The sequence below is a fragment of the Ambystoma mexicanum genome, unplaced genomic scaffold (assembly GCF_040938575.1).
Source record: "Ambystoma mexicanum isolate Mex_15411 unplaced genomic scaffold, UKY_AmexF1_1 Mex_scaf16, whole genome shotgun sequence".
In the NCBI taxonomy this organism is placed as follows: domain Eukaryota; kingdom Metazoa; phylum Chordata; class Amphibia; order Caudata; family Ambystomatidae; genus Ambystoma; species Ambystoma mexicanum.
In genome coordinates, this window is record NW_027182391.1 from 2,387,766 (window position 1) to 2,408,837 (window position 21,072).

Below are 21,072 nucleotides of genomic sequence, written 5' to 3' on the forward strand. Positions count from 1 at the left end.
CATCCTTCTCCTGTGTCACCGAGATTTGCTTTGTAGCGCTCTCCTTCAGTCCATTTCCATCTATTGACACTGGCACTTACCTGTTTACTGGAACTTCACGAATACTCACTGATCTCCCGTGACTTCTGGATTTCCTCTCTTCGGCAAGACGTTCTGTATTTTTTTGCCTGCTTGGCTTTTTCCCCGTTGGCTATCACGGATCCGGGGCCACTGGTTTCCGGAGACTTCCGTAACCATTGTGGCATCGTTCCGCGGTAGGCCATATCTTCTGAAAAAGAAATCCTCCATTAAAGAAAGAAGGAAGAAGCTTCCCAAGGATATTTCATCAGGTGAGGAGGAGGGGGAGGAGACAGAAGTGGGAAGTGACTTGGACATCACAGATAAGGCTGAAATCTGTGACAATTTGCAACGCCCAAAACATTCCGAAATGGCTACCCCCGAACAAGTCCAGGAATTGGTTACAGCAGTACAATCTCTTAATTTGGAGGTTCGTAATTTAAACCAAGAAGTACAGAATCTCAAGGTGGAGAACAATGTACTCTGTCAATTGGTGGCCAACCAGGAAACACGTAGTTCAGATCTCCCTCCAATGCCTCTGTCGGTTGGTAAATTTGACGGCATGCCAACTTTGCTCAAAGAATTCATTGAAGCTTGCAATGTGTATTTTGCTTTCCGGCCCACTACATACTCCACAGATCTGAGCAAGGTAGGCTTTGTAATTTCCAAAATGACCGGAAGCACATTGGCCTGGGCCAACCCTTTAGTCACCTCTAATGATACAGTTTTGGAGACTGTGAAGCTTTCCTTGCTAAACTAAGACAGACCTTTGAAAGGCCGGAAATTACATTCATGGCTTGTGAAGAACTGGTGGGGGTTCACCAAGGTCAGATGGACCTTTTGTCTTATATTACAAAGTTTAAGCGACTAGCCACTGAACCTACCTGGTCGGAACAAGCACAAGTCACTATTTTTCGTAGAGGCCTCAGGGAGGAACTTAAAGATGAATTGGCCAGAGTTCCTCGACGCGTCCTCTTTCTCGGAGTTGTCAGTCGTCCTACAGATTGAACATCGGATCAATGAACGTAGGCAAGAGAAGAAGAGAGGAAGAGGAACTATTGTTTTTCCTGCCCCCTCACCGCCTCCCTCACCTTGGTCAGCAACCCTCAACAAGGAAGAACCAATGCAGATTGGATCCATGAGGTCTCCACTCACTCCTGAAGAATGGAAGAGACGCAGAGAATCGGGTCTCTACATGTACTGCGGATTGTCTTCGCATCTGCTCCGGAACTGCCCAGAGGTCCCACCAAGGTGGTCGGGAAACAGATCACCTCGAACCTAGGGGGGACCACGGTTTGAGGAGTTACTGAAAGTCCCTATGTATCTCTGTCTATCGCACCTTCAACTCAGTTGGAAGACACACGCTTGATGGTTGTTACCCTAGAATTGTCCTGGAGGGACCAATCGTTGGAAACTTTAGCCCTAATCGATTGTGGAGCTGCTGTTACGCTCACCTGGCTCCCACAGGGGCGTCGATCGGAACCGGACCGCTGTGGTCTCCACCAATGTGACGCGTAGTGCAGAGATGACAGACTGGACTGGCCCGCCTAATTTCGTCTGCCTGACCCGTAGAAGTATTCTCCTGAAAGTGGAGAAAGGGAATTAGCCACCAGTGGATTTAAGTGATAACACCTCACTGTTCTCCCCACTAATCACCTCCGATATTCCCTTTGATTGATCTCACCTTATGGTTTGAAATGATGAGCTCTCCATCCTGCGTGGAATGCAGGGGCGCGTAGATACCAGTTACTTCACTGGTACTAAGGAATTGGGAGAGTTTCAGATGAATATTGACTCTGAGGTTCCTGACAAGGACCCGTAAGTATAAAGTTCAAAAGAGTTCAATATGTCCGATATTCACTCTTGTCCAATTCCCTTCTTGTCTTGCAGCTTGATCTAAGAGAAGATTGTCTTGTGGCAGCTGATAGCTTTCAGGTAAGAGCCTGTATTACCCAACACTGGGGGTCATTACAACCCAGGCGCTAATTGCGCCAACTTTACCACCATGGTGTAAACTACGTTTACACCATGGTGGATGGCGGATTTACCGCCCCATTCCAAGGTGAGTGGGGCGGTAAATCCCCATTTCCCATTTTCCTTTCCCCATTCCCATTTTTGCCCCATAGGGCATAAATGGGAGTGGGGAAGGCGCTAATTACGCCACCGTAAATTACGGTGGCGTAATTAGCATCATGGCAGGTTAGCGCCATGGATTTTAACGGCTGCTAAAAGCAGCCGTTAAAATCAGAATAGGCGTTAAGGGTTAACGACGGCGTTAACCCTTAACGCCTGGGTCGTAATGAGGCCCACTGTCCGGTAAAAAGATGCATGTGTTTGACCTGTTGCTTTCTCTCTTCTTACAGGTGCGGCGTAAGAAGATGTGGCGTGTTAAAGAATGATGCCTCCGTCGGTAAAATCAGGTAAGTCGATGGTGGTAAAAGAGATTGGGCCTCATTACAAATCAGGCGGTCCGGAAATAATGGTGGCGGTAAACCCACTGACACCGTTTTTTCCGGACCGCCTGATCCCGACTCCTGCAGGTAGGAGGTGATGTTCCCGCCAGGTCTGACCTGGCGGGTTTAACACCGCCCGCCTGCAGGCGGACGAGGAAACACCGGCTGCATCACGAGATGCTGCCGGTGTTTCCATGATCCCCACTCCCATTGAGTCCCATAGGACCATTGAGTCCCATCGGACTTAATGGGAATGGGGATTTACACCATTCCGCCTCCGGAATTCCTGGGACACCGGGGTTGTAATGCCCTGGTGTTTCCGGGAATCACGGAGGCAGAATGGTAATACGAGTCCGGAGGTAACCAGGCGGTTTTACCGCCTTGGTTACCGCCAGACTCGTAATGAGGCCCATTGTCTTTGTCGGCTCTCTCAGCTCACCGTGTTATTTCTTTGTCCCCTAGGTGCCGTAGTTCGGCGAAGAAGTGATGGAGACTGCGCCGGATCGTAGAGATGCTGTGAAGACTGGTGAGTATAGCGCGGCGCTGCAGCTGGCGATTCGGCACGTATAGAAATAATGTCCTTTTCCAAGTTCGAAGACGCGCTGGATCCGGAATCAGGTGAGGAATTAAAGTAATGTTCGTATTCTAACCTTTCCTACTATTTCCTATTTTTCTAGGAGCTCCGGATTCGAGGTGGGCGTGGTAGAAGGCTGGATGCTGACTTGCAAGCACGGTGAGCGTTACGCTGCAGGATGCAGAATAACGCGAAGCGTGTGCTGCTCTTCGGGCGTGGTTTAAATAGCCTTCAAAGTAGTCCCAGGTAAGAAGTTCCCCCAAAACCACACCCGAGTAAAAAATAGTCCCTGAAGTAAAGTAGTCCCATTCAGGCCTCACGTTGGCTTGGAATCTTTGCAGCATGGTCTGCATGAGGTAAGTTTAAGAATATAAGCCTTGCGCCTATGGCGCCAGGACTGATCTCCTCTATGAGCCTGGTGACTAAGGCGCCAGGACTGTACCCAGATAGCCCCTAGCCGGGGCTGCTGGGATTTTACTAAGTACCTGGATGCCTGCTCCCCGGACTGATGGGCTTGGTCCGGATGCCCGGGCATAGGCATCATGACAGCTGCTGGCAACTTCGTGGACACCTTATGGGTGGAGAAGATGGGTATCCGTCGAGTCCAGAACCAGGAAAACATGAAGGTGGAAGGAGTCGATGGAACTCCTCTTTGTTCAGGTCCTATTACCCATTCCACGGAACAAATCTGGGTTACCATACAACATCACAAGGAGGACATATCTTTCAAGATCATGCAAGCAGCCCATTTCCACATCATCTTGGGTATAGCCTGGCTCCGCCAACACAATCCTCCCATAGATTGGTCTAAGAATACACTCAGTTTCCTCTCATCCCATTGTCAACACTTCTGCTTGCAGTCACCTGGTTATCAGCCGGCAATCTTACAGGCTGTAGAAGCACAACCACGGAAAATCCATTTGATTCCCCCTCAAATTGTGATGTACCATCAGGTCTTCTTGGAGAAGGCAGAACATGATCTTCTCCCACACCGCCCCGAGGACTGTGCTATAGATCTAGTACCAGACGCCTTGGTCCCTTTCGGCAGGATGTTCTCCCTATCTGTAAGAGAGAAGGAGGTACTCTGAGGATATTTGGACACCGACTTAAAGAACGGTCTGATTCAACCATCGAAATCCCCAGCGGGTACCCCTCTGTTTTTCATCGCCAAGAGGGACTCCACAGAACTTCGACCATGCATCGACTACTGAGGGCTCAACAAGGTTACCATTCTGGACCGATACCGGACACCACTGATTTCCGACAGTCTTGAAGCAGTGAGAGGTGCTACGGTTTTCTTTAAGCTAGACTTAAGAAATGCTTATCATCTCCTGCGCATCAGGGTGGGAGATGAATGGAAAACAGCATTCAGAACACCCGATGGCCTGTATGAGTATAAGGTAATGTCTTTTGGTCTGGTGAATGCCCCAGCGATGTTCCAACGATTTATGGACCGCACTTTTTCTGATTTGCTGTTCCGTTCAGTGATCATTTACCTAGATGACATCCTGGTATTTTCTAAGACCCCACAAGAACACTCCACTCATCTCCATGAAGTTTTTCATCGTCTGCAAGAAAACCATCTCCTAGTGAAACCCAGTAAGTGCGAATTTCTGGCCTCTTCAGTTCATTATCTAGGGTTCATCCTCTCCCAAGAGGGAATAAAGATGGATCCGAAGAAGGTCTCTGCCATTTTGGAATGGCCATCCCCAGAGACCATAAAAGAGGTGCAGAGATTCCAAGGTTTCACTAACTTCTACCGGAGGTTCATTCAGAATTTTTCTGCTATGGTAGCTCCCATCACCTCTCTTTTAAAGAAAGAAAACCAACCCTTTGTTTGGTCTCCAGCAGCGCAGACGGCGTTCCTATCCCTGAAACAAAGATTCAGCTCTGCTCCCATTCTGGTCCAGCCCAACCAAGCTAAAAGATTTATCGTCGAAGCTGACGCCTTTGCCAATGCAGTGGGAGCAGTCTCCTGCAAGAAGAGGAAGGAGTGGAACATCCCATTGCATACCTCTCGAAGACCCTCACGATCAGTCAAAGGAATTATTCCGTAATTGAGCGAGAGCTGTTGGCTATCAAGCTTGCCTGCGAGGAGTAGAGGCATCTTTTACAAGGAGGAGGAAATCCCTTTCTCATCAGAACAGATCACAAGAATCTTAAAACCTTGCAGAACATGTAATGTGCCAACTCTCGTCAGGCTAGATGGGCACACTTCTTTGCCCAGTACGACTTTGAAATCACTTACATACCAGGCAGCCAGAATGTGATCGCTGATGCACTCTCTCGTCGGTATATCTCAGAAGATCCTTCTCCGTGCCTTAAGGAGAGACTTTTTCCCAACAGAGTGTTTATTGCCTCTGCCTCGTCCTTTCTTTCTCAAGTCAGGACAGCCACCGCTCGAGTACCATTTCCGGCTCCTTCTTCACCCTGTATCCAAGTAGAAATGAGAGAGGTTTGTGCTTCGTGGACAAGAAATTGTTTGTGCCTCAGTCTGATTTACAGCCGAAGGTTATGTCTTGGGCCCTCATTACAAGTCAGGCGTTAAGGGTTTAACGGCGCCGTCAGCGCCGTTAACCCTTAACGCCTGATTCACACTTTAACGCCTGCTTTTTGCAGGCGTTAAAGTGCAAGGCGCTAAGCGACCTTGGTGCTAATTACGGCACCGTAATTTACGGTGCCGTAATTAGCGCCTTCCCCATCCCCATTATGCCCTATGGGGCAAAAATGGGAATGGGGAAGGGCAAATGGTGAATGGGGAATTACCGCCTCACTCACCTTGGAATGGGGCGGTAATTCCGCCATCCACCATGGCGGAATCCGGCATGGACCATGCTACTAATAGCACCATGGTCCACCGCCTGACTTGTAATGAGGGCCTTGGTGTCATGATCACCTCACTGCAAGACATCAGGGAAGGAAGAACACAGAAGAACTAGTTCGAAGAATTTCTTTTGGCCTGGAATGTCCTCAGACATTAAGAAATACGTCCAGTTGTGCGCTCAATGTACCCGAAGTAAACATTGTTTAAAAAACCCATTGGATTACTGGAACAGATTCCCTTGCCCAGAGCACCATGGGAACAAATTTCCACTGACTTTGTGGTGGATCTTCCAGTTTCTCGTGGCCACACGTGTATCATGGTCACCGTGGATTCACTTACGAAGTTGGCTCATTTTTCCCCCTTCCCGGGTTTGCCATCTGCCTCACAGATGGCAGAGGTATTCATGCGGGACGTATTTCGCTTGCACAGATTACCCACTAAGATAATTTCTGATCGGGGAAGCCAATTTACTTCAAAATGTTGGACTGCTCTTGTCCAGAAGCTGGGCATCGAACGAGCGTTGTCCTCTGGGTTCCACCCACAAACTAACAGGCAGACAGAAAGATTGAATGGGACCTTGGAGCAATACCTTCGGTGTTACACTAATCACATGCAAGACAACTGGTATGATCTGTTGCCCACCGTAGAGTTTGCATATAATAACTGTATACATTCTGCCACAGGACTCAGCCCTTTTTACAGTACCTTTGGTAGACATCCGAGGAGTATCTTACCGGTGTCGGCCTCCGCCTCGGTATGTCTCACTATCGACGACCGACTGCAGCAGATTACGGAGGCACACAGAACTGCCAAGGTAGCCCTGGCCCAAGCTTGCAACCGATACAAGCGTCTGGCAGATCGAAAATGCACTGATGCACCCATCATTGAGACGGGCTCGCGGGTATGGTTGTCTACCAAATATTTGCCCAGGTGGATCCACCCGTCTAAGTTGTCACCCAGGTTCGTGGGTCCCTATACTGTGATTTCCCAAATAAATCCTGTTGCTTTTCGACTTCGGCTGCCAAATTGCATGAAGAGGATCCATCCTATGTTCCACGCATCCCAGTTATGTCCGGCCTTGACTGGCATTCCTGCCACACCTCTGGGTCACCCGGCAGAGGAGCAGGGGCCTGAGAAAGAAGAATATGAGGTGGCTGATATTAGGGATTCTCGTTATCACCGAGGACGATTGGAATTTTTACTTTCTTGGAAGGGCTACCCATCGACAGAGGATTCATGAGAGCCCAGCTCCAATGTACATGCCTCCCGACTGGTGAGGAAGTTCTATCGGGCTCACCCTGGCAAGCCGGGTTTCTCCCGCTCTGGTGGGGGGTATACTGTCATGCACCCCTTTTTTGTCAAACATTGGGACCGATGGAAACTCGGCCACCATAGATAGTCCCACCATGTTGGGACCGTCATTCCAGGCAGTGGTCTAGTCTTTTTCAAGATGGCCGCCACCAGCAATATTAGCCGTCAGATTTAGCCGGCTCTCCACGTTGCAACTGGGTTGTCACTATCCTGCTGTTGTTGCACTCCTTATCATTTCCCTTGGCTCTGCTGAGCCCCTCCTTTTCTGTTCTGGGCACGCTTCGCCCCCCGCTATTGTTCCTTCTCTTTTTCTCTTCTCTTGTTCGGTTTTCCGGCCGCCCCCTCAGTGTGTCCTCCCTGCCTTGCTCCCTCTCCCTCTCTCTCTCTCTCTCTCTCTCTCTCTCTCTCTCTCTCTCTCTCCTCGTTCCGCTTTCCTTCCCTTCTGCCGTGGTTCCCTCAGCTCCCCGTCTGCATTTGGCTTCTCCGTCTCAACGGCGCTACCTTTGCATCCTTCTCCTGTGCCACTGAGCTTTGCTCCGTAGTGCTCTCCTTTAGTCAATTTCCATCTATTGACACTGGCACTTACCTATTTACTGGAGCTTCGCGAATACTCACCGATCTCCCGTGACTTCTGGATTTCCTCTCTTTGGCAAGAAGTTCCGTTTTTTTTGCCTGCTTGGCTTTTTTCCCCGTCGTCTATCACGGATCCGGGGCCACTGGTTTCCGGAGACTTCCGTAACCATTGTGGCATCGTTCCGCGGTAGACCGTATCTTCTGAAAAAGAAATCCTCCATTAAAGAAAGAAGGAAGAAGCTTCCCAAGTATATTTCATCAGGTGAGGAGGAGGGGGAGGAGACAGAAGTGGGAAGTGACTTGGACATCACAGGTAAGGCTGAAATCTGTGACAGTCCGGTCCTGCATCTTTGTCCACAGAAGCTGCTGAGCCCCACAATCCTCCAGAGCTGTGCAGTCAACTACTGAATTTAACAGCAGAAGTCTTAACAACCCCAGGGGAAAGGGGAAAGTGGATAAAACAATAAACGACACAGGTTACTCTTCTTGTGGATTTAAACCTGCAGAGGATAAAAACAAATGATGTTAGTACCTTTCTAACTGATTACCGTTTTCCCACTGAATTCCCCTAGAAAATAAAATACCTGTTTAGTCTCCCTGGTGAGCTGGAAGACTAGTATTGAAGAAACTTCAAACTTGATAAAGAAAACTTCTGAATTCAATTATATTTTAGTTAGGTAAGTATCCAAGACTCTTGTAATTAAGTTCATTAAATTAACTTGAACTGAATTCAGGTTGCAAGTCTCTTGGCTGATGAGATTTTCTCAAATGTTTCAACAAAAGACTGAACTTCTTTAACCAGGAAAGTATTAAAATAATTATTAATCCAATTACTTCATTGTTCACTGTCCCAGTTTGGATTGAATTCACATATTTTAAAATAACTGTTCATTGTTTTAATAAATGAAAGAAAAGAGTTAAAACACTTATGCTCATGTGTAAACAGTCTCTGTTTCTTTTTCTTCAACGTTACTGCGCATGCGTGAAAGTATTTTGAGACTAATTGCATTAACTAACGGTGAGTGACCTGTAATCACTTGACGCCGATTAAGTTATTTCTTTTGTAATAGCACAATATACATTGTTTGTTTCACTTTAGCGCAGCACATACTCTGAATAACGATCCTTCTCTGAGCTTGCATGAGGGATTATCTTGAAAACAAAAGAACTGCATGTGTTCTTTATGCGTACAACACACTATTCCGTCGCGCATACATCAAATAACATTCTTTCACTGAGCAGGCGCAAACGAATAGCTTGAAAACTAAATAACTCCACATGCGTATTTAATGCGAATTGAACACTACTGCGTCGCGCATACTCCAAACTACATCTTTTCATTGAGCATGCGCGAGCGAGTAGCGTTAAAGTAAAAGAGCTCTGTTTGCTGCCACGGAGCGCACATTAAGATAAAAACCCAACTTGAACAGTTTTATCAGGTAAAAACAGTCGCTGCTCAGAGTTTCTCATTAAATAACCATTTGAACTCACAGTCTTAATTTGAATAGGTTTGAATTCTTGAAAACTGAGGAAATGCTAAGATGGATTGTTGTAAGCGAAAAAAACCTAAATACCTAACTAAACACCTAAATTTAATTACGAACTGAAAGCGCTTTCAAGTAGATAGTTCCTTTACTTGACAAGATAGAGAAGTATTCCTAATAATTGAATGTCAGTCTCTTCAACATATGCTAGAGCGCTGTGCTCCCTGTATGTGACTTCAATCCAGAACTCCAACTAAGTCCATGCCTAGTCTGGGATGCCCAATGGAAGCCCTTAGTTATACATTTTTATGTCAACGTTCTTAAATCTGGATGATGAACCCTTATATAATGCCCCTCTCTTTGGATCTCCCCGACCTCACTGAGCCGAGAAGTAGGTTTGTTTTGCAAATTAAAAGGTTTATTTGAAGAATGGATTATAGAGCTCTTAACGCAGTCACCACGACTGATGCCCACCCTTTGCCAAGAACAGATGAGTTGGTGGATAAACTTGGCGCCGCCAAGTTCCTCAGCACATTTGACTTGACGTCAGGCTATTGGCAAATAGCCCTGACCAACCATGCCAAAGAGAAAACTGCATTTTCTACCCCCGTTGGCTTATACCAGTTTAAGGTAATGCCTTTCGGACTAAAGAATGCACCTGCTACGTTTCAGCGGATGGTAAACCAGGTTCTGAATGGGATGGAGGACTTCTGTATGGCATACTTGGATGACATCGCAGTGTTCAGCAATTCCTGGGAAGAACATGTAATCCACCTGAGAGATGTTTTGCAGGCTCTTGGACGAGCCAATCTGACCATAAAGGCGAGTAAATGCCAAATTGGACAGAGTAAGGTAGTCTATCTTGGGCATGAGGTAGGCGGTGGAGAAATAAGGCCTTTGCTCAGTAAGATTGAAGCTGGGCAAAATTGGACAACACCGACTACTCAAACCCAGGTGAGAGCCTTCCTAGGCCTCACTGGGTATTACAGGAATTTCATAGAGAACTATGGGACCATAGCTTCTCCAATGAATGTCATCTCCTCGCCCAAATTTACTAATTTACAAATTTAAATAACTTACTATCTTTACACTAAGCCTCGTTGCGTGTTTGCTTGTCTTGCTGTGAAGGATTGCCCTATTTTGTATACTCCACATACTGACCAACTTTTCTTGAGAGAGGTCTGACTGCTCAGCAACAGCTACCAAGTGAATCTGTGTGGTACAGACTGCTACCAAGTGGGTTCACCGCCAACGCCTGTAGTCCTAAATCTTTTGCAGTGGTCCCAGAGGGAACTGCTCAGGTTTCCGCCTAACAATGTTCCCCTGCACCCCCACCCCCCAGCAGTGCAGGGGCAGCCTCCACCAGGCCCCCACTCATGTCTCCCACCACCCCCACCCCCCAGCATCCAGGGGCACCCTCCACCAGGCCCCCACTCATGTCTCCCACCACCCCCACCCCCCAGCATCCAGGGGCACCCTCCACCATGCCCCCACTCATGTCTACCATCACCCCACCCCCCAGCAGTGCAGGGGCAGCCTCCACCAGGCCCCCACTCATGTCTCCCATCACCCCCACCCCCCAGCAGTGCAGGAGCAGCCTCCACCAGGCCCCCACTCATGTCTACCACCACCCCCACCCCCCAGCCACCAGGGGCACCCTCCACCAGGCCCCCACTCATGTCTCCCACCACCCCCACCCCCCAGCAGTGCAGGGGCACCCTCCACAAGGCCCCCACACATGTCTCCCACCACCCCCACCCCCCAGCATCCAGGGGCACCCTCCACCAGGCCCCCACTCATGTCTACCATCACCCCCACCCCCCAGCATCCAGGGGCACCCTCCACCAGGCCCCTACTCATGTCCCCCAGCCAACATGTCACCACAATCTAGATCCCTGGCCCTTATGGTCAGCCTCCAAATGCCAAACACCCACCTGAGTATTGCATCCACCCACTTAGAAATGGCAAAAACATGATAGAACCCCAATTGCAGGTTTGGAAATTAACAGATGTCCCTCACATACACCCGATGGGTGTCAGTGAATGTCAAAACCCATATCATGATATGCATGAAACCAATGAGATGATACTACACATTGAAGTTTGAAGAAAAAATATGTATTAAAAGCAATATAAATTGAATCAAAAATAAACAAACAATAATGGAAATTAAAAAAAAAAAAAAAAAAACAGAAGGTACGTGAAATAATGCAAAACCACAAATCATAATGCAAAGGAAAGGTGTCCAAAGTCACAGTCCACAAAAGTAAATCCAATGGAAAATTTAAATCAAAAACCATTTCTCCATGGGGAAATCATTAAAAAAAATGAAAATCGCATTCCAAGATGGCCGCCGGCAGGGGAAGTCGCGTCTGAGCAGCGCTCCCGCCGGCCCGCCAACATAAAGCACCATTTTATGCAGAAATCCGACAGAATTTGAACGAGATTCTCTCCCGCCACACACAAGCGGGGGCGGGGGCCCTAGCAACCGACCCCGGTCAGTCAAATCCCCAACGGAAGAGAGCGAGCGGAGGGGAGCGTCTGCCCATCCCCCCACCGAGGAGGACTCCGCTGCTCCGACGCGGCAGGCCGCGGAACAAGGGCCGAGGGCGCCGGGACGAGGATAGGGCCTCCGCCCGCTCCCTCCGAGCACACATAGCAGACGACGACGCACCGGGGCGAGGACCAGCAGTGGGCGCCCGGACGGAGCGGTGGGTGTCCCGACGCCGGGGTGCGGTGGGGGGTGTGGCCCTTCCCCCCGAGCCGGCGAGCTGAAGAGATCTCCCTCCAACAGGAGACGGATATACCCGACGATACCAACGCTGAGACCCGCTCCCACGTTCGGCGTACCCAGCAATTAAGAACTTCGACACCGAGAAGAGGAGAGGAGACCAGGAGAAGAGGTGAGGGCGCATGTGAGTCACCCCTCGGCCGCGCGCCGTGGTGGGAGTCCCCGGGAGCAAGGCACCGTCCCAGGTGTGGGCTGTCCAGCGGCGTCCCCCCCCTATCCATCGCCGCTCCCGGGGGGGACAGACCTACCCGCTCATACGGTACACCCAGAGAAGATAAGAACCCACCGGTGGGGCCCCTCCGGATTCAGCGGGGTTCGACCTGGGCCCCCCACTACGCCAACCTCCGGGTGACACCCAACAACAAGACAGGACCCCATATAGAAGAAAAATGTCGAGGGCGAAGGGAAAAGGGGGTGCCACACAGTCAATCCAGCAACCTCCCTCCCAAGACACCAACTTGCTCAAAATGTGGTCAGCAGACACGCCGACAACAGCGAAAGACAGGGTGGGAGATGATCAAGCAAACCACAACACCCCCCAACCCCAGACCGCCCCGCTACTAACCAAAGATGACATGAAGGAGTGGTTCGTGGAGTTGCAAGACAAGTTTATGTCCACGGTTCAGGAGCAATTTAACACAATGAGGAACGAAATGAAGCAGGCCGTACAGGAACTCCGTATAGATGTGGCAAAACTCGAGGAACGGACAGATACACTCGAAAGAATAGTGCAAAACGCAGAAGAGGAACAACTCCAGAATAGCGAAACACAGGAGCAGCTGGTTCGACTAACCCATAACCTCGAAATCCAGTGTGAAGACCTGGAAAATCGCTCCCGTAGATCAAATATCCGCATTAAACACATGCCTGAATCGGTGACAGATAAAGACCTAAGGAGAGCGGTGCAGGAAGTCTTTAGAGACATACTAGAGGAACAAGAAGCGGAGAGCATCGGAATTGATCGAGTCCACCGGGTGGGCCCGAAAAGGACCGGAGCACCGGGGAAAAGACCGAGAGATGTACTGGCGGCCCTCTCGGCATATCCACAAAAGGAGTTGATCCTCAGAAAGGCGAGACAACTAGAACATATAAGGATGAACGGGGTAGAAATCCAATTATATCAAGACCTGGCCTCAGTGACATTATTAAAAAGAAGGCAGATGGCCCCCCTGCTGAAAGAACTGGCGACCAAAGAAATAAGATACAAATGGACGTTCCCATTTGGACTACTGTTCGAATGGGAAGGCAAACAGAGGCGAGTGACCACCAGTGAGGAAGGCCTCCATATAATGGGCCTGCAACCAGACGAGGAGCACGCCGATGGGGCCAAGCCACGGGGTGAAGCAAACAAGAGACCGAGGGGGTGGGAGGTTGTCGAGAAAAGAAAAAAGCATATCGGTGGGGGGAGGGGAGACACCCACAGAAGAAATAGAACTTAATGTTCGCGCTTCAAAGCTGGACCACTACCTGATATGAGCGGGCGGGAGAAAGGCAAATATTGGACAGTCGGATAGCAAGAAGCAGGCGGCCCGGCGGGAAAGTATCCCAGCCCGGAGAACTAATGCGGGGTTTAGGACTCCCCGAAAGGTTTACCCCGAGTCCAGAGAGGGCAAGGAGCGATAGGCGCAACGCCCTAGCAACCTTAGGTGCCTGGGCCCTCCTCGGGGTCAAAGTTGTAATTCGGTTAAATGTTGGGGGATGTTGGGGAAAGTTGGGGGGGAGGAGGGAGGGGAAACTCTGGAAGAGAGGAAGGAACACAGCAATCAAGGGAACCCAAGCAAATACAGTAAACTAGTGCGATGGGAAAACTCACGATATTCTCATTAAACGTTAGGGGTCTGAACTCCCCCGTGAAGAGGAAGAAGTTAGAGACCTTGGTAAAAAGGGAACAGGCGCATGTTCTGCTCCTTCAGGAGACTCATATTAAGGCCCAAGACAGGCAAAAGGTCCGCCTGAGAGAGTACTCGATATGGGCACAAGCGAATGCAGGTAATAAAAGAGCGGGGGTGATGATTGCAGTTAAGGGCGGGTTGGAGGCGACCCTCCTAGACTCGTTGGCTGACAGGGAGGGGAGGTATGCATTTGCTAACTGTGTAATTGGGGGCCTCAAACTCACCCTGGCGACAATATACTCTCCAAATTCTGGGCAAGACGGATTTCTCCGAGACACACTGGGGAAACTAGAGGGATTCGCGAGGGGAGAGATTGTTCTGGGGGGAGATCTTAATCTGGCCTGGCAACCGAACTTAGATAGAAGTGCTGGGGGCACACACGGCCAGGGGCCCCCTTCCAAACATCTTAAACTAAAGATAGAGCAGATGGCACTGCAAGATGTCTGGAGGGTGAAGAGAGGGGAAACAAAAGGCTATACGTATTATTCGCACGTCCATAACACGATGTCGAGAATAGATTACTTCTGGGCGTCGGTAGGTCTAGTGGGGATGATCCTGGAAATAGATAAGGGAGCCATAGCACTCTCTGATCATGCCCCGCTCCGGATGGAGATCCAGCTGCCTGGAAGGGGCAGAGGCCTCTGGAAATGGAAATTACCACCTGACATATTAAAGGACCAGTTGATGGGAGAGGCGCTAGGGGATAAAATTAAAGAATACTTTGAGCAAAACGACAATGGTGAAACTCCCCTAGGAACAGTGTGGGAAGCCTTTAAAGCAGTTACACGGGGTCACAGTATAGCACTAAAGGCAGCCAAGGATAGACAGCAATATGAAATGGAAAGGACGCTGGAAAAAGAAATCACAGCCATCCATGAGGAGCTAGCAGCCCAACCCACGAGAACCCTCAAAAAGGCTTTAAAACATGTACAAGGCCAGCTAGACATGCTGCGCAACAAAAAGGCGGAAAGGTCCCTGCTATATCTCAAACAACGATACTACATCAAGGCCAACAAGGCAGACAAATTCCTAGCAAGACAGCTTAGAGAAAACCAAAAATCAAGGACTATCCTAAACGTCAAAGACACTCACGGAAACACACAAACCTGCAACAAAAACATAGGGGAGGTATTCAAGACTTTCTACCAAGATGTGTATGCGACAGAACACCCAGACGAGCACCAACAAGACAAGTTCCTACAATCTCTAAATCTACAAACCATCACCGAAGTAGACAAACAAGCTCTGGACTCTTGCATCACGGAACAAGAAGTCCGCAAGGCAATAGCGGACCTCCCGTCCGCAAAGGCACCGGGCCCGGATGGGTTCACGGCCCCCTTCTACAAAAAATATGCGGATACACTCGCACCCTTTCTGACAAGGTTACTAAACACTTTTAAAGACCAGGGTAACATAACCCCATTAATGAATGAGGCCAAAGTATTGCTATTCCATAAAGCAGGCAAAGACCCCACTCTCCCGGGTTCGTACCGCCCCATTGCTTTGATTAACTTAGATGCAAAGATCTACACCAGGATACTGGCGGCCAGGCTCTCCCCCCTCCTTCCGACCCTCATAAATCCAGATCAGTCAGGCTTCATCCCCGGTAGGCAAACGCACGACAACCTAAGAAGAATAATCCATCTGGTCGAAAAAACAGAATTAACCCACACACCAGCAGTTCTACTTTCCCTCGATGCCGAAAAGGCTTTCGACCGAGTAGAATGGTCTATATTGTTTAAGACACTGAAGCATATGGGGTTCGGAGATCAATACATAAACATGGTCAAGGCAAACTATAACTCCCCTTCGATGAGGATAGCACTCAATGGGGAAGTTACGGAGAGGGTACACATCTCAAGGGGCACGAAACAGGGTTGCCCTCTCTCCCCACTCCTGTATGCCATTTTCCTAGAGCCACTTCTAGCTAGGATCAGGGACTCGGCAGGGGTTAAGGGGATAGAGATGGCGGGTAACCAACATAAAGTAGTTGCTTATGCAGATGACATGTTAGTGGCCATGACTGATCCCGGGAGTTCGATTCCCCACGCCCTAAGAGAATTGGAGGAATTCGGGGTAATTTCAGGCCTAAAAATCAACCGGGAGAAATCGGAGATCCTGCTCCTAGAAGGGGATAAGAGTTCACTCGCAGAATTGGCAGACGCTCATGGGCTAAAAATAGCGGAGGAGGGAATTAAATACCTAGGGGTGACCCTCACACATAAGACTGACCTCCTATATAAAAACAACTACCCACACATACTGGCAAAGGTGAAGAAGGACCTAGACAGATGGTGCCCCCTCAGGGTCTCATGGTGGGGACGAATCCAGTCAGTTAAAATGAACATACTCCCCAAGGTTCTCTACCTCTTTCACGCCCTCCCAGTAACAATTCCAGACTCATTTTTCAAAGTATTGTCCAAAACCATATTGAGATTTGTGTGGAACAAAAAGCCCCCTAGAGTAGCCAGAGCTATCCTCACTGCCCCGATCAAAGAAGGGGGTCTAGCACTACCACACTTTAAGAAATACTACTATGCGGCCCAGCTGTGGGTTCTGAAGGAATGGCTGGGTGACGACCAGAAGACAATTTGGGCACGACAAGACAGGGCGGTAGCCAGGACCTCCCTGGAGGACCTCCTGTGGAAACACAAACAACACAGACACCCCAATCTCAGAATCAGCGAAATCATGAGAACAACTCTTAGCGCCTGGGATGCCCAAACTAAGAAAGGACTCATGACCACCCCACTAGCCCCTTTTACGCCCATATGTCAGAACCCTCAGTTCCCTCCCGCATCAGAGCCCGGGGCATATGAGAACTGGGAAACAGCAGGGTGCAGGAAGATCGGGGAGATGTTCCAGGACAATACAATAAGGTCTTTCGCGGAATGTAAAAGAATGTGGAACCTAAAGGACGTCGACAGGTATAAATATGAGCAACTGAAACATTGGCTGTCCACCACAGAGGTACACCAGGCGGCAACGAGAGACCTAACACCCTTCGAAAACTATATAATAACCAATCCAGGAGACAAAAAACTGGTGTCCTCTCTATACCGCTTTATTAACACGACAGAAGAAGAAATCAAATGGGCATACATGAAGAGATGGGAAGCTACACTGGGGAAAAATATAAATAGAAAGCACTGGGAGGAGCTGTGGGGGAGAATCCCGAAAACTACCAGAGCGATCCAAACAAGGGAAATGTGGCTCAAAATAGTCATGCAATGGCACTACACCCCCGAGAGACTCAAAGCCATGTACCCTCAACAATCGGATAAATGTTGGAGAGGGTGTCGGGACCCTGGCAATTGGAGACATATCTGGTGGGACTGTAAAGGGGTGAAGCCCTTCTGGAACGAAGTACAGTTGGAAGTAGCCAAAATCTTCCCAGAGGCGACCCACATGGACGAACGGGTGTGGCTGTGCGGCCTCATGGACCCCCAATCCACAAAACTCCACAAATACCAATGGAGAAGTCTCATGGGCCTTATCATCGCAGCTTGGGCGACTATAGCCCAAAACTGGAAAAAACAAGACACGCCTCTAGTATTCTCCTGGCTGCACAAGGTCTGGTCGCAAATGACCATGGAAAAAATAACGCATCAGCTTCAGGATCAGAAGATCCTTTTCATGAAAGAGTGGGGGCCGGTGCTGGAGTATCTAAAGTCGGACTACATGGAACAATGGTGCCCACACAATATTAGAATCTCAGACATTTGTGGTTCATAAGTATCCCCCAGAAACGGAAACCGAAATGGACACTCACTTCCAGAGGGGTGGGAGGGATGGGCGGGGAGGGAGGGGGGATTTGACAGGAACTGGGGTAATGTGTTGTTGTTAATATTTGAAAATAATAAAAATATGTTTAAAAAAAAAAAAAAAATGAAAATCCAAAAGTCAACTATATACAGATAAACAATCCAGGGTCCATGATCCCAACCGCAGAAATGAAACCTATCTAATAACACTACCTAAAAAAAAGAAAATATATACAAAAATGTGGCCCATTGTCCAAAAGGTCCAAAAAAAATGCAAAACCAAAGGAAACCTAACACTAACTACAGAACTATTTACAAGGGCAGCGGGCTAGTCCGACGGCTCACTTCGGGATGTTCCGGGCCAGTGCATCATCGAACTCCTGCTCAATGCCTCAGAGGCGGTCCTCCTCCATGGCCCAGAGGGTCCGCAGGGCCGTCCACATGTTCACCCCAAACTCCCTGCGAATTGCCTCGAGGCACTCGGCCCGCCTCAGGGCCCTCTGCATGGAGTTCTCCGCCCTGACCATCGAGAGCCGTGCCTTTTCCGCCCGCTGCCGCTCCGCATCTATGGCGTGGCCCAACAGCTGCCACACGGAAGACACTCTCTGTCCTGGGTCCTCCTGCCCTCCGGCTGATGCCTGCCCCTCCGATGTCGAAGGCCCTGAGCCATCATGGCTCCCACCACGTTGCTGCTGCTGTTGCGCCTCTGCCCGTGCACTGCCTCCTGCTGCCTGCACATCCTCCGCTGGCTGGGGTGCAGTCGTTGATGTGGCCGCCCCTGCTGGACGTCCGACTCCCGACTGTGGCAGGGATGCCTCCTCCACCAGCCTGGCCGCACCGTCAGAGGCAGCTCCACAGGGCACCCAGGTGACTGATGGGTGGGAAGATGGCACGGAGGACGACTGGCGCATAGGGGGTTCAGTTGAGGAGGGGGTCTGAGCAAGCCCCATCAAACGGAGGAATCCGGCCTGGGTGACCTGTCCCAGTAGGCCGACGTGGTCAACGAGCCATTCGAGATGACGTGCAGTCTCCTCATGAAAAGACTGCAGGTCACCTCGCATGGCCCGTTGACGCAATGCCACACCAGTCAGGACAGGCTCAACCTGGACTCGGATAGCCACGTCCGCAGGCAGAGGAAGGCCAGTTGTCGTGAGCTCATCCCCTGCCTGAAAACGGGTCTGGACGTAGGCATCCCTGCTGGTGCAAGATGATGCAGTGACAGGATCAGGGACAGGATTGCACACAGGCACCTCTGCGGCGACCTGTGCTGCCTCCTGTCCCTGGTCCTGCACTGCACCACTAGCACCAGTGGAATCCCCACCTCCAGACCCCGTCTCTGTTACTTGCACGGCCTCCTCCTCCACCAAACCCCCACCAACCTTGATGATTCCGTGCTATCTTCCCCCGTTGGGCCCTGTGGGGTCCCAGCTGCCCCTTCTGCTGCCGAGGAGTCCAACTCTGACCTCTGCCTCTTTGACCTCCCCCCGGCAGCTGCGGCCTAGGACACGGCACCGGACTCCTCACTCCCCGACGAGATCACAACCTGGGAGGGGAGCCGGGCCTTGCATCTCTGGCTGGCGGTGCGATCCCCGCCGCTGTGCTCTACAGCACCTTCTCCGCCCTCTTCATCAGTTGACGCTGCAGACAGGGAGAAATAAAACACAGGCATCAGGGCACTGTACAATGGACACATACACACATGACAGTTGCACATGAGTGCCATTGGCAAACCTCAGACATGGCATCACAATTGGCAACACACATGTCATTTCAACTTGCACACATGAGTCATACCACAGCCACATCCCAACTGCCAGCACCATCCATACACATACAACAGCATGAGCAGGCAAAGGTGAGCCAGACATCACATGCAACACAGGGAGTGCACTACACATGCACGCACACCACCACACTTGCATGCATGTGTACACCTCAGCCAACTGTTGCAGTGTTCCGATCGGCATCCATGTCACATCTGCCAATCAGGTTTCCACATCCCGCTGTCACATGCATCCATGTTGCATCACTGTTGCACCCTTGTCAAATACAGACACATGAACATGTACACAGTGCTGATACATGCAGCTGAAAACAACATACATGCGTGACATCATGAACATGCCTACTTACATACACATTCATCCAAACATGTGTGCCCACACAACTGCATTTGGCATGCAAGCCTACACACACAAGCACCATCCATGTCTCACACATGACAGCCCTCGCATGTGTTAGCCTCATGGTCCTGTACACCCCCACCCATACTCGGCCCCATACAAACAGATGTGCAACCGGCACACTACTGGCACATCACCACACGCACAGCTTACAATCATGATGCATGTACACTTACCGCTCGACTCCAGACGGGTCTGCCTCTCAAGGATCTGGACGTGGAGCGCTGGGGATATGAGTTCCAGGACCCTCATCTGCTCTTCCGACAAGTGGCCCCTTAGCATCCGCTGCCTTCAAGAGGCGCCGGGCCTTGTTCAGGGTCTTGGACCTGAAGTCCTCCCAGCGCTTCTTGACATGTTGGAAGTCGCGGACTGCCACCCTATCCGCGTTGATGGCAGTCACGATGTCCGTCCAGATCCGAGTCCGTCCTTCCTTGTCGGCGCGCACACTTCCGTAGAGGGCATCATACTGCCCCAGGACTTGCTCCACCAGGACACCAACTTCCCTGGCACTGAAGCTGGTGCCCCTCTGCCTCTCTGGCCGGGGGTAGTCAGTGGTGCCAGATGTTGCAGTGCCCAACATGACAACCCCAGAGGCAGGAGTGGGTGGGCAACTGGGTCCAAGGGGCTGGGCTGTGGAGTGATGGAATCCCAGTCGGGAGTCTTCGGTTCCAGCAGGGGTGGTCACAGCAACAGCACCCCTGGCTGATGTGCAGGCAGCAAATGGCAGGGCACGTGGGCAGCAGGCAGCAGCAGATGGCAGGTGGGAGCGTGCTTGGGGCTCTGGGGGGGCAGTATATCGGCTTTCTGGGCAGGAGCGTGGTCTTCCGTGTGCTTACGCGTGGCCAGCTTGATACGGAGTGATTTGGCACGTGAAAAGTCCTGCACGTCTGCGCGTAATTCGAGGAAAGGCCCTTAGCGCGTAAACGCGTCTGCACGCATACGCGATTTCATTGGCCCAAAGGCCCCCATGCGCAGCTATGACATCACGCGCATGGCCGTAGAGAATGGCGGGTGTAAAAAATACACGTCCGAGTGTCAAAGCGTGTAATTGGTGGAAATGGCCTCATCGCGTATGCGCGTCTGTGACGTGTGTATAAAAGGTACGTGTAGAACGCCATTTCCTTGTACGTGCTTTTCGTGGAGAGTGGGTGAAATCTGTACTTCTT